General features: G+C 37.3%; 1 pseudogene; it reads left to right on the top strand.

The window, feature by feature from the left end:
* The first annotated feature begins 1,617 nt into the window (after positions 1-1,617).
* On the top strand, positions 1,618-13,582 carry LOC136329838 (MAP3K12-binding inhibitory protein 1 pseudogene; annotated as a pseudogene).
* Positions 13,583-14,054: the final 472 nt, after the last annotated feature.

The raw sequence follows: 14,054 nt of genomic DNA, 5'->3' as shown, positions 1-14,054 counted from the left end.
ATGAGCTGGGAGTCTGTGCATCTGCCTACTCCGCTGCCATCTTCAGGTCTCCATTATTTATAGACTTATATAGAATAAATAAAAATATAAAGGACCTGAAAATAAAAGTATTTTATTTTTTATTTTATTTATTTATTTCTGACCTTCTCTGGAGATGTCATAGACCAATGTCTCAATAATTTTATAACTTTTGTTTAAGAAGCAATTTAAAATAATTTTAACAGAACTCTCATCTTAATTTTAGAAGACTGACTTCCAAATTCCTTATTTCTTATTTACAAAATATATCTCTTTGAGCTACTGACTTTATTTTAGTTTTCTGTGGGTTTTTTTTTCTGTCAACTATAAACTAGATGTTATTAAATGTATAGCATGTGGTTTTGGAAACATTTTACAGAGAGGTAAATCTGCTTATCAGGATACATAGTACAAAATATACTCAGAATATTCTTAAAAATAAATGGATAAAATAATGCATGAGTGATGCTGAAACCTAATGATACATGAAAAGAAATAGTTTATGAAGATAATTCCCAGCTGTTCCCACTTAGTAAATACCCACACAAAAAAGGGAAGAAATGGAGATGATAAATAGTACATAACTATAATATTAACTTCCATTTTATAAATCTGTGGAAAAGTTATTTTAAGCAGCAGAAAAAAAAGTCAGTACTGATTCCAAATATATATATATATATTTACAAAACATTAGCATATTTTCTGTAAAATGGAAATAAAGATATTTCATCAAATGTGTACAAGGTTTATTATAAGTCACCCTCCCTATGTTGAAAATTATTGCCCCATGGAAGAAAATAAATGATGATAACTCGTTTATGATCAGTCTTAAGAAAAATGTTTAAGAAAACTACATAATTCCTCTTATAGAGTACAAATTCAGCACATTATGATTATGATTATACTGGGGTAATTTTTGTGAGATTTCCCAATGGTTAAATTTCCCATTTGGTCATAATTAATAAATCAGTAAACAAGTGTTGATAAGGATGTGAAGAAAAGGGAACCCTTGTGCACTGTTGGAGAACTTGCAGAGTGGTGCAGCCACTGTGGAAACCAGTATGGAGTTCCCTTAAAAAATTTAAAATGGAACTGTCTTTTGATGTAGTGATCCCACAGTGATCCCATTTCTGGTTATATATCCAAAGAAACCTGAAACACTAATATATATATATATATATATATATATATATATATATATGCACTCCTATGTTCAATGCAGCATTATTTACAGTAGCCAAGATCTGGAAACAGTCTACTGATGGATACATCAGTAGATGAATGGATAAAAAGAAAGCTGTGGTACATTTACACAATGGAATACTACTTGGCCATAAAAAATAAAAAAAAGAAAATCTTATGTGACAGCAAGATGATTATGCTATTAAAATAAGCCATTTAGAGAAAGACAAATACCACATGATCTCACTTGTATGTGAAATCTAATGACTGAACTGAATAAACTGAGAAACAAAATAGAAACAAAGGCATGGATGCCTGGAACAGACTGATAGCTGTCAGAAGGGAGGGTTTTGAGGGCTAGATGAAAGATAGTGAGGGGATTAAACAAAAAATCATACATATATAAAACACCTAGACATGGACAACAGCATGGCGAAAACCTTTGGGAAAGGGGATGGGTGTAGGTAGAGGTGGGTGGAGACGAAGGGGACTTTGCTGTGGACAGTGGGTTCATGATACAATGTGCAATAACGTTTTGTTGAATTGTACACTTGAAACCTGTTTGGTTTTGTGGACCAATGTCACCACCCCAATAAATTCAATAAAAATAGTATGAGCATCAAGATACAATAATGAGGAAAAGAATATAAAGATTTTATGTGCAGATGGTGCCTTGCTATTTATCAGTGAGCCATAAACAATTATCCTGGAAATATTGAGATTAATAGGCCCATTTAGTAAAAGAGCTAATTGTGAGAGGCATTGGGATAAATCTAAGCTATTTTCCATTTCAAAACTTTTCTCTAGGGCAAGTGCATTTCCTACAGTTATAACCAACCACCAATGGCAGAATTATTTTTTCTACACTTTTAGGATGTTCCATTTATGGGAATCTTATTATTCTGGAATTGTTATATGCAGAAAAACCTGGAAGATGGCACTAAGGGGTGCCAATTACTTGCAACATTTTCAGCAGTTCAGTTTCCTGCATGCTTCTGAGTCCTCTTACCTCTGTATACTTCAGGGACTAATACAACGAGCACTGTTTAGTAGTGGTTTCAAATTAATGAATATTCGGCAGCAAGATACATTTGAAAGTGTTTGGATTTTTACCATACTGATAACTGGAGGATTTGATACAGCTTCTTTAAGTCAACATTCAGTAAACAAAGCCAGGTGATTTTGCACAAGGCAATCATTGTCTTTGCCTCTTTTCTGTGGAATGGGATTTAAGATCCTGTAGTCAAATGGGGCCATATATGGTACACTTTTTAAATAAAATATAAAAAATAATATAAATGTTAGCTTTGGTTTTTTCCTGCAAATTGAGCAACTATTCTCAGCTCACTCAGAAGCAAGTTTTAAGCATCTCTCTAGCAAACACTGTAGCCTGGGCTGTAAATTTCAGAAGCAGGAGCTGCAGTGTTAGAAGCCAAAACAGTCTTAGAATCCTGCTGAAAGGAACGCAGTGGCAAGTTGCATTTATTTGGCTATGTGTCAAAAAGTTGTGTTATTTTTGAAAAACCCATAGAGAAAAAAAGCAAGAAAAAATTTATTTTTTTATATTGAATGCTATAATTTCCTCCTTATATAAAGTACAATGCAATATTACAGTTGGAGCAATATAGAGTGATGGAAGAAAATTAAGCCAACTGTCACCCTTTGTAACATAAGTTACTTATTTAAATGACAAACAGCTTAAACTCTTTTGATTAGTTACAGCTAGACAGGGAAGACATTCACTAACAACTAACAGCATACAAAACAAAACAAAAAATGCTAGAATTCTATTGATAATAAGCATATTAGATCTCGGCCATCTATTAATCTAAACAGGAAAAATTTTTTTGGATCTGTCCTTGAAAAAAAATGAATTAAATAGGAATACATTTTCTAAAATATTCAAGAAAAAAATTAAATAAACATTTACTTTATTGGTAGTCCAGTCTATTGTCAAGAAATAAACTCATATAGTACCCTCCCTAATTGTGTAAATAACAAATCTTTTCTTTGTCTTTATTTCATTCTGATATTTCTGTAAAATTTATTATCAGTAAAATACAATTTATAAAATAATTAAAAAAACAGTCCCAGATTATTGTTCTTATTAGATTCAAAGACATGCTATTAATCTGTCAAGTCGGACATGGTCTATGTTATGATTTCTAAACGTGGCTGCAGTAATGAGGAAGCCATCAATAAATGGCCATGATTGTATGTTGCAATGATACTTTATTTGTAAAAACAAGTAGTGATCTGGTTTTGGTCCATGGGTTATTGTTAGCTGATATCTTCTCTAAACTATGATATTGTGGTGTCTGTCAATCTCTTACAAAAGAAAAAAATTCTGAGACGTTGACAGAATAGAAAATGTTAGAAAATCCTGAATCATTGATATAAGAGATTCCAAAGGTAGGTGGAGACTTCTATCAAGATTAATGAAATGGCGTGTGTGTGTGTGTGTGTGTGTGTGTATGTGTGTGTGTGTGTGTCTCCCTTTTCTCTACTAGTTTCATAAATTGTGGGTACTTCAGACTCCCCAGACTGTAATCTGTTTTCCCCTTAGTGAGACTTCTGAGGTTGTGTTGGTCAAATACGTTTTTAAATATGATATATGTTTGCTCGCTTATAGTTTACATTGGGTGTGGGGGACAGGCTGTAAGTAGGCAGGGTGGTTATAGCCTAAGGCTTAGTTTTAAGACTAAACTTTTCCCCATTCCCTTGACTGATTGCATGATGTGGGGTGGTGCACTCTCATGAGGAATCCCATTATGTCTCAGATAAGTGACTTTGTAGCAGAGACTTCCTTGTTTGTATATTGGATTAAAGCAGGGGTCTCAAACTCAACTCAGCATGTGGGCCGCAGAGCAAGATCACAGCCGTTTGGCGGGCCGCACTAGGTCAACAAAAGGCAACTGTTACGCAACACTTTTCTCACTGCAGTTGAAAACAAAAAAAAATCAGTACAAAATTGTTCGGCGGGCCGCATGCGGCCCATGGGCCGCAAGTTTGAGACCCCTGGATTAAAGGTTTTGATTTCTACACTATAAAGTGGGGCAGACCAGGAGCTTGCTTTCTTGGTTCCTGAGATTAGCATTAGAGGAGAGAGCAGAGAAAGGAGAGCAGACAAAGGCCACATGGAGGAGAAGAGAGGCAGCCAAGATGGGGGAGTGCTGAAGGAGAAGCCAGTTTGTGCAGAGTTTGTGTAGAGAGGAGATGGGGAACAGAGGTGAATAAAGCTGGTGAGGTAGACACCTTTGATTCTAGGAAACTCAGATAAGTCAGTAGCTTTGTGAGCACTGAATGAGTGGGTTTTGGAGCCCAGTGTGTTTTACTTGCCCACGGGGTGCAAGCTAGGATTAAAGCTAATGGTCTACCAGTTCTTGGCTCCATTGTTTCATTATCATCTGTCCGAATCAAATGTGAACTTGCATGGGCCAGGAGGCTGTGATGGTGGCTGTGGCTACTGGCTTTACAGGTTGTTTAGTTTCTCACTTTCTCTTTGTTTCTGAAAAACTAAACTGTTGCAATTAGAAGGGTTATCTCATTTGTTTTCTCCCATGGATCACTTAAAAACGAATAATAAAAGAAAAAACTCTGTGAAAAATCAAAATAATTTAATTAAAAATATATAAAGAATCTGAATGTATATTTATTGAAAAAGTGATTTACAAATGGCCATTAAGCACATGAAAACAATATTTTTATAGTTTTTAAGAAAATGCAAATCAAAACCATAATGAAATATCATATACCACTCACTAGGATGGCGATGATAATAATAATAGTAATAATAAAAGAGAGGCAATTATAACTATTAGAGAGGATATGGAGACATTTTTACCTCTTATTCAGTATTGATGGGAATATAAAATGATGCAGCTGCTTAAGGATACAGTTCGACTCTTCCTCAAAAAGTTAAAAAGGGTTATCACATGATTCAACAATTCTACAGCTAGTTTATGACCTAGATAGCCTTAACATTTCTCTTAACAGCACTAAACTTTAAACAGTTTCTCCTGATGATGGACCACTGAAGTCCCTTTTCTAAGAGACTATACTCTAAAAAATCTTGAAATTATAAATTCTTTTCTATGTCATTTTGAGATGAAAAGCTTTTACCAACCCCTTGCCAGTTTTGGAACCCATGAATGTCTTTATCAAAAATCTGAAGCCATTCCTTAAAATGTAATCATCTAAGGAAATAGTACACCATAGTTCCTATGGGATATTAGAAGCTGTACTTTCATAAGAGACAATTCTCAAACACAAATGGCCAATCAGACTTACCAATGTTCCCAAGTACTCTTCCATTAGCTCACTCCCACATTTGCAAATCCTATTGTTTTTGGTTTCAGCAGAATTGAGTAAAATCTCTTTCCCCTTTTGCAATAGTATTGAATAAAGACTTCTTTCTTTGTTTCACCCCATCAAGTGTAATTTTTCTTTAATATATACATCTAAAAGAAATAGAAATATACCTTCATATAAAAACTTACACATAAATTTTCATAGCAGCTTTATAATTACCAAAAAGTTGAAACAATTAAAATGTCCACCATCTGATAATTTAAAAAATATAAGGTGATATACTTATATAATAGAATTGTATTTGCCAAAAAAAAAAGAACTAGGCCCTGGCTTGTAGTACTCCAGCCTGCTGGGAACTACCAGTCTTGCATAGAAGAAAACTACTCAAGACTATGTCAAGAGGGAGACAGGAAGGCCTGACAAGGGAGGCAAAGAAGACCTCCTGAATTTTCTTCTCCCTTAGCTTTTATTGATCGGAAGCAGAACAGAGTTAACAGGATTACAAGGGAGAGAGGCTAGGTTGATAAGGAGAAAGAATGAGTAATGACCATTTTGCTGACATGGAAAAAGGGCTAATTTGGGTCAGTGCATTTTTTTTTCTTTTGCTAATTAACAAGCACAAAGGAAGGGGCAATCCAGAACCTCTAGGTTAATTTTCTAAAGCCCGTTCACATGTTCACATGCATTCCTTTGTGTCTGCACAAAGGTTATTCACTCAAACACTTTCTTGGTGTTTACATCCAACAGACATTCATTCAGGGCTTTAAACTAAAGTTCCCCAATCCAAGTCATAGAGGGTTCAATGTTAGAACGGTGATTCCCTACTTAGGCTCAATTGCTCAGTGAATAGAGCATCATCTCAGCATGCCAAGGATGTAGGTTCATTCTTTGGTCAGGACACATACAAGAAGCAATCAATGAATATAAAATTAAATGGAACAACTAAATGAAATAAGTTAATGCTTCTCTATTCCTCTCTCTTTCTCCCTTATTTCTCTCAAATCAATTAAAAAAAAAAAAAAAAGCTAAATGTGCAACAACATGGCTGATTCCAAAAACTTGCTTAGGGAAAGAAACCAGTTTAAAAGTTCATAAATTGTATAATATGAGTGAAATGAAGTATCCAAAATAGGGAAAATATTCAGAATAGAGAAAAAAAAGTAGATTTGTTTAGGGAGCTGAGAGGCAAAGCTCATAGACATAAGATTTTTTTAGTGGGGATGAAAATATTCCAGAATTGGATTATCCTGGTCCCACTGACTCCGTTTTAAAGAACACCATCAATGAGACTGGAAGAACCTAAAACATTCACTGGGTGCTGGGTCACTCCCTCTAGGACAGGGGTCCTCAAACTTTTTACACAGGGGGCCAGTTCACTGTCCCTCAGACCGTTGGAGGGCAGGACTATAAAAAAAACTATGAACAAATTCCTATGCATACTGCACATATCTTATATTAAAGTAAAAAAAAACAAAACGAGAACAAATACAATATTTAAAATAAAGAACAAGTAAATTTAAATCAACAAACTGACCAATATTTCAATGGGAACTATGCTCCTCTCACTGACCACCAATGAAAGAGGTGCCCTTCCAGAAGTGCGGCGGGGGCCAGATAAATGGCCTCAGGGGGCCGCATGTGGCCCATGGGCTGTAGTTTGGGGACCCCTGCTCTAGGACTTTCCCTCACTTCTCTTTCCTGAGAGCTGATGTACTTTGTTCTTGCTGCCCAGGTCTATGACGACCTGGTGTTTCCACACTTCAGCTTCTGATTTTTTCCTGAGTCCTCCTTTTTCTGACCATTTGTTCAAAAAATTAATTTTCTGCAAATTTCTGAGCACCCTGTAAAAAGGTACCCACAAAAGTCACAGTGTAAGATGACCCAGTGTCTAGTTATAGACCTTGATAGGTTTCACTCATTCTGTCAATTAATGATGAATGATAAATCAAAGAAAACTAGATAAATTTTGGTGAGTGGAAGCATATTTTCCCCATGGAACAAAACACTTAGTTGGTAACAAAACTCTACTGAATGTATATTGAATATTGAGAATTTTTCATCTTCCATTAATAATCTAGTTTTAATAAATAATACTTTCAAGCTCTAAGTTCAGATATCTGCACAGTTGCTAATGGGTCTCCTCTAGCATCTTTGTGTCTTACCAAGGGTACTGTGACATCATAGTCTTAGGTGACCCATACGAATCATGTAGATCTGGCCTGCTCAGAGCAACCCTGGGTGCCGTTGCTCTTGGAAAACCCTAAAACTTCATTAGTAGCATCTCAACCAATAAACTACATGTCATCTGGACCTAATATCTGGGTTATCAATAGATTTTACTCTACCTCGTGGCCTAGACATTTGCCACTATTTGCATTACTGATACTAAGATTTTTAAAACAAGACTGATCACAGTCTTCCACAATTTTTGTCTTTGGCAAGCTTGAGGTGGTTAACCCTAGCCCCTAAAAACTACCTTTTAATTACACAGACTGATGTGATTATTCCTAAAACTAATAAAAACATACACTTTTTAACAATTCAATGCAATTTTATTCTCATCCATGTGTGCACACATACAATCTTACTATGACAATAATGGGCTCCTGGCTCTTTTCCCACTAAGGACCACATATTCAGGGTTCATCTGTGTTGGATGAAAATTATTCACTGCCTTATAGATATATATACTCTAAGTTTTGAAAATTGTCTAGATATTGTTGTACATTTTTCCCTAAAAAGACACATATTTTCCTACTATTATCTATGATACAGCAGAGTCCATGCAGTTTTGGAGCAGAACATTGCTCACACCATCATTGCTTTGATGCATTTTCTAAGGTACCTTGCCATATAGTTGAAATATATTTAAAAAATAGTGGCTATATCATAAATCATATGTTTGACTTTAATTACCTAACACACTAAAATTTATATAAGAAAATACATTTCAATCTTAACAACTTCTTTTCAAAGATGTGAACAAGTTTTCATATGCTTTATATTAAATCCTCATAATCAATAGATTATATTATTGGTACATTATAAGTTTTACTCATCCCAAATACATTTTGTAATGTCTGATACAAGAAACAATGATATTGGCTGTGACATTTTTCAATTCATATACACTATTCATTCAGGCACAGGCTAATATAATATATACATAAGGGGTGTGTTTGACCCTTAAGGAAGGAGGGCATTGTAATATGTCCCAGACTTGAGAAACTAATTAGTTTTTCTCAGATTGTTCCAGGTAAATTGCAAGCAACTATTATCTCACAATTTGGCAAATAGTGTATTAGTAAGATGCATCTCCATGTACTTTTTCTTGCTGAAGAAGTAAAATACTTTTATATATTAGCTGTCTTCACTTTTCTCCTTTTATATACAGGGTGAGAGAATAATAGGTTTATAGTTGTTTGTATGAAAAATAATACAATAATTAATAAATAATAATACAAGAATAAACTATGTTTGATGTACTCATGACTGTAAACATACTTTTGTCCCACCCTGTATTTGCTAGCTGTAGAGTCAATCATTATTTTCCTATTTATATTATGGTTATTGCAGGATTTGGTAAAAGGCTCAAGTTCTGGTACCCTTCTATGGCTCTGGGTTAGGGATATGCTTCAATTTCTTGGAATTGTGATGTTACACATACAAAACACGAGGGCTGATTTATTACTATGACATGTAGCTCACCATTTACATTACACATTTTTCTGGTGTCAATCAACTCTCTCTAACCAGTACCTGAATCACTACAGAAGTTATAATCTTCCTACTATCAAAACAGTTATGAATAGTCCTTAAAGGACAGCTGACTCCCAAAATAAACATGTCTTCTGAATCATAGAGCGTGGTCCAAAGAGATTGGCTAAAAACATCCCAATTAAGTCCATATGTCCCTGCATCACCCCCATTTATATGATGTGTGTTACAGGTATCTTTGTATCTCCTACATACGTCCTGCTCATGGGTTTTCAAGCAGGGCCAATGCCAACAAAACAACCATTGCTGTCAGTGTTCCTGAAGCACCAAGTTATATCTGGTTTTAGCTTATAGTTTACAGAATCCTAGGAACAATCACTCCAGATTTTATTCCTGGCAGCCTCTTTCTAAATCAATAAAGTATATGGAAGACTGTTTTTTATGAGACTTTCAAATAAAATCAATCTCAAAAGCTTAGCCATCATAGCTAGTGCTTTTGAGGGAAAAGAGGAACCCCAGTAAGTTTTAGTATCCCTCTCACAATTCTCCCCAGGCAAACAATAAGGCTGTATCAGTAACGGTTGTTAGGTTGTTGTAAAAGACTCACTTGCTGAAATTGTCATGGGATGCCTGGTATGGATAATACGTAATAAGCAGGATCAGGATTAACAGTATCTTCCCAGGGTTTGGGCACGGAAAGGCAGATGGCTTTCTGGCCTCATAAGCATTTTTTTTTTCTTTTCTTTTTTTTCCTTTTGTATTTTTCTGAAGTTGGAAACGAGGAGGCAGTCAAACAGACTCCCGCATGCTCCCGACTGGGATCCACCTGGCATGCCCACCAGGGGGCGATGCTCTGCCCATCTGGGGCGTCGCTCTGCTGCAACCAGAGCCATTCTAACGCCTGAGGCAGAGGCCACAGAGCCATCCTCAGTGCCCGGGCCAACTTTGCTCCAATGGAGCCTTGGCTGTGGGAGGGGAAGAGAGAGACAGAGAGGAAGGAGAGGGGGAAGGGTGGAGAAGCAGATGGGTGCTTCTCCTGTGTGCCCTGGCCGGGAATCAAACCTGGGACTCCTGCACGCCAGGCCGACGCTCTACCACTGAGCCAACCAGCCAGTGCTTCATAAGCATTTTTTCAATACTAAGTGTTCTAGGTAACTTGATGATTATAAACCTTGCAAGAAAACAATATTAAATCTTCCCCTTTGCTGTTTACCCATTCTGAACAGGTGTATCCAGCAATAAAATGGACATATATGTCTCCTGCACCTTCCTTGTCAATCGTGAGGGTGTTTATTGGGTCATTGGATTTTCGTGACTGTACACTAGATTCCACAGGAAAGAATGGCTTTAAGGGTCCTTTTTCTATGATCTTTATTCACTTCAAATAAAGGCAGGTGTGCTTATTATTAACATCTTAACCAATAAATCAGCACATTATCTACCATTTACCCAGAACCAATTTTAAGTTCCCAAATAAGATTTGTGGATGATATTTCAATTTCTAACAACTTCCCAAAGCTATGCTTACAAGTCATGGACAGATTCTCCTATCTAGAGGCTTCCTTAGTAGCAGTCCTGGACAAGCCTTAAAACATAATTTCTTTAGATCCCATAGTGAAGAAGCTTGTGAATCTTGTTCATATTTCAAAGTGCCTAGGAAACATACATGGGGCTGAGATGAGCCTTCAAAGTCACCAACTACTGCAAGTTTAGCTAAATTACCCAATAATATGCTGCCCTGACATCCATTGAGTAGGAATGTCTTACTGAGGCCTTGAACTGACACTGGCCCCTCCCATGAGATGATGCTCCAGATAACAGTCTGCAGAGTCACAGGCAAATGTAAATTCTTAACAGAACTCTCCCAACTGCCCTTGTGATGAGCACTGTCCTCAGCCTCCCAGGGCTCTTTAAATGAGATTCCAGCAGAGCTTAGCAAAACCCCACTCTTTTGGGTTTAAACTGACCGTTCCAGATTTACTATGAGAACTTCAAATAATTCCACCAATGAACCCTAATAAAGGAATATGCTCCATCCTGCTACTGTTCCATCTGCCTGCACTCTGCTTTGACCTCCCCACCAAGCATGCCAGGGACCTCTTCCAGGCCCTGTGAGTAACAGATTTCTCTGTTTCAATTTCTTTGTGGTCTTTTTTTTTTTGGAAGATTGATTCGCTGTCTGAAACCCCAGGGTCTACTTAACAAATGTTAATTTAATTTAAAGAAGTCACCATACCAACTGTGAGGACTTGTACTAAATATGCAGGATTATTGGGGTCTGAAAAAATATGTCAAACTTGAGGAACTGAAAAGTATCATATTATTGAGGAGATACAGTCACATATTGTTTAATAAAGAGAACCGGACATGAGAAACAAAGAACTACATTCAAGGGATGGGTCTCACAGGTCAAATAAAAATTGTAAAGTACAGATAGGGAACAAAAGCAGAAGAAGGGAGGAGGTGGCTTATGAGTGCTCCTTGGTGAGGTTGGGAGCGGCCAGCCAAGGTTCCATGGTGCTGCCTCTGAGCTCAGTCACTTGAGCATCACTGACAGAAGCCTGGCGCAGAGCCGTACTGCAACCTTAAAAGGTCTAGGACCTGGCAGGAGTCACATCAACCACACAGAGCCCAAAGTGTAGAAAAGTGAATTTATTGCAGACAACTGGGTGCACGTGGACTGAGTCCAATAAGGGAGTCAGCCCCTGATCAGTAGAGAGAGGGGTTAGTTTTATACTTTGCTGTCTCCTTCTGGCAAAGTTTTTGTTCATGCTGGTTACCAGGCATCTGACCTGGGCTTGTGGTATTCTTCTGTTTAAGTTCCTGCCTTCGTTGGTAATGAGCTCTTTCTGCAGCTTTGCCTCTTGCCTCCATTAGCAATGGGCTCTTCTTTGATCAACTTACAGGTTAAGTATAGTTCATCACTACTGACTGCAGAAGGGTTGGGAGGGGGCTGTTTTGAGCCCTGAGGATACATTTTGCCCTAACAAATCTCACCCAAAAGGTACTCTTTGAAATCTTTTACTCGCTGCATACCCTGGCTGCACACAACCTCAGAGAAGATGCAATGAATATTACAGTCGATTGGAACAAGCCCGATTGGAACAAGCCCTAGAGACACCCGGCATCCTAGCCTGCTTTGTTCTTTAGCGCACTTGAAGAACCTGTTTTATATTTATATTCTTTTTAAGCAAAACTTTAGCCCCTAGTTAAAGAGGAGAATCCAGCTCATGTTAAAGAGATAGGCAAAGCAGAAACATGGGAGAAGCATGAAGTAAATAACACATTTCTCACTGGCAACCACAAGAGGAAGTAATGTAGAGATTATGATTTAGGAGATGTGAAAAAACATAGGTCCATTTTGACCCAGCAGTAGTTCAAATAAAGGCTAGAAAAGCAGAAACTGACAGATATCTGCAGTTATTGAAAGAAAGAAAGCTGAAATCAATGAAACTAACGTCAGAGAATTTTGCATTATTTATTATAATCAATAAAATGGTTGTGCCAGAACTAATACCATTTTCAACACTTACCCTGGATTTAGAAGTCATGTAAAATTCTTCAAGTTATGAACACATATGGACAACAGACTCCACCTGAAGGAATTCAAGGTCAAACTGAGATGCAAGCTCTGAGACTATGGTAATCAGACTAGAAGAAAAAACAAAATACGGAGGCTCACTTGAGATTGCAGAGAGGTGGCCCAGTGCCAAGAGACATTTTTCTGAGAGTTAAAAAAAACAAACAGCCCTGGCCAGTTGGCTCAGCGATAGAGCGTCGGCCTGGCGTGCGGGGGACCTGGGTTCGATTCCCAGCCAGGGCACACAGGAGAAACGCCCATTTGCTTCTCCACCCTCGCCCCCCTCCTTCCTCTCTGTCTCTCTCTTCCCCTCCCACAGCCAAGGCTCCATTGGAGCAAAGATGGCCCGGGCGCTGGGGATGGCTCCTTGGCCTCTGCCCCAGGCGCTAGAGTGGCTCTAGTCGAGGCAGAGCGACTCCCCGGAGGGGCAGAGCATCGCCCCCTGGTGGGCAGAGCATCACCCCTGGTGGGCGTGCCGGGTGGATCCCGGTAGGGCGCATGCGGGAGTCTCTCTGTCTCTCCTCGTTTCCAGCTTCATAAAAATACAAACAAACAAACAAACAAACAAAAAACACTTGAGGATAAAATGTTTGAATTGGAAGGCATATCTCCTGAGTGTTTTCAATCTGTAGACTTTCCTATCAAAAGAAGAAAAGTTCAGCCACCTCAGCAGAACTATTCGTTGGCTGAACTTGATGAGAATTTTAGAGCAAACAAGCCCTGCTTTGAAAATCAAGAGAAGTTGAATCCATGACAACACTCCTTCTCCCATAAAAAAATTCCTCTCATTCTTGTCATTTAACTTTTTATATTCATGTGTGTAGCTTACATTGCAATTAATTACATGGAGACGCATTTATCAATGTAGACATCCCCTTGAGGTCAATGTTTACTTTTATATGAGTCCAACTTGCAGCATATAATCTTCAAATATTCTAATAAACATTGAAATAGTTAATGCATTGGAAATAGCATTGACAGAATTTATTTCCTTGTTTTAAAGAAGATATTTTGAAAATTAAAAATCTTAAATTGAAAGTACATCTCTTTTTGTGTGTGTGCATACATACCACAAAAAATATTTATTTTGAACAGTGATATATAAAAAGACTTTATATTTGTAACACTGATGTTAACAGTTTATTAGTTAAATGAGTACTTTGCACATAAGCGTTCAACAAAAATTAATTGACCAAAATAAATTTTAAATGAATCCATATTATTTTCAACTGTCAATTTTAATATA

This window comes from Saccopteryx bilineata, chromosome 3, assembly GCF_036850765.1.
Source record: "Saccopteryx bilineata isolate mSacBil1 chromosome 3, mSacBil1_pri_phased_curated, whole genome shotgun sequence".
NCBI lineage: Eukaryota > Metazoa > Chordata > Mammalia > Chiroptera > Emballonuridae > Saccopteryx > Saccopteryx bilineata.
The sequence above is the reverse complement of the archived record's forward strand: the minus strand, read 5'-3'. Positions and strand labels throughout refer to the sequence as shown.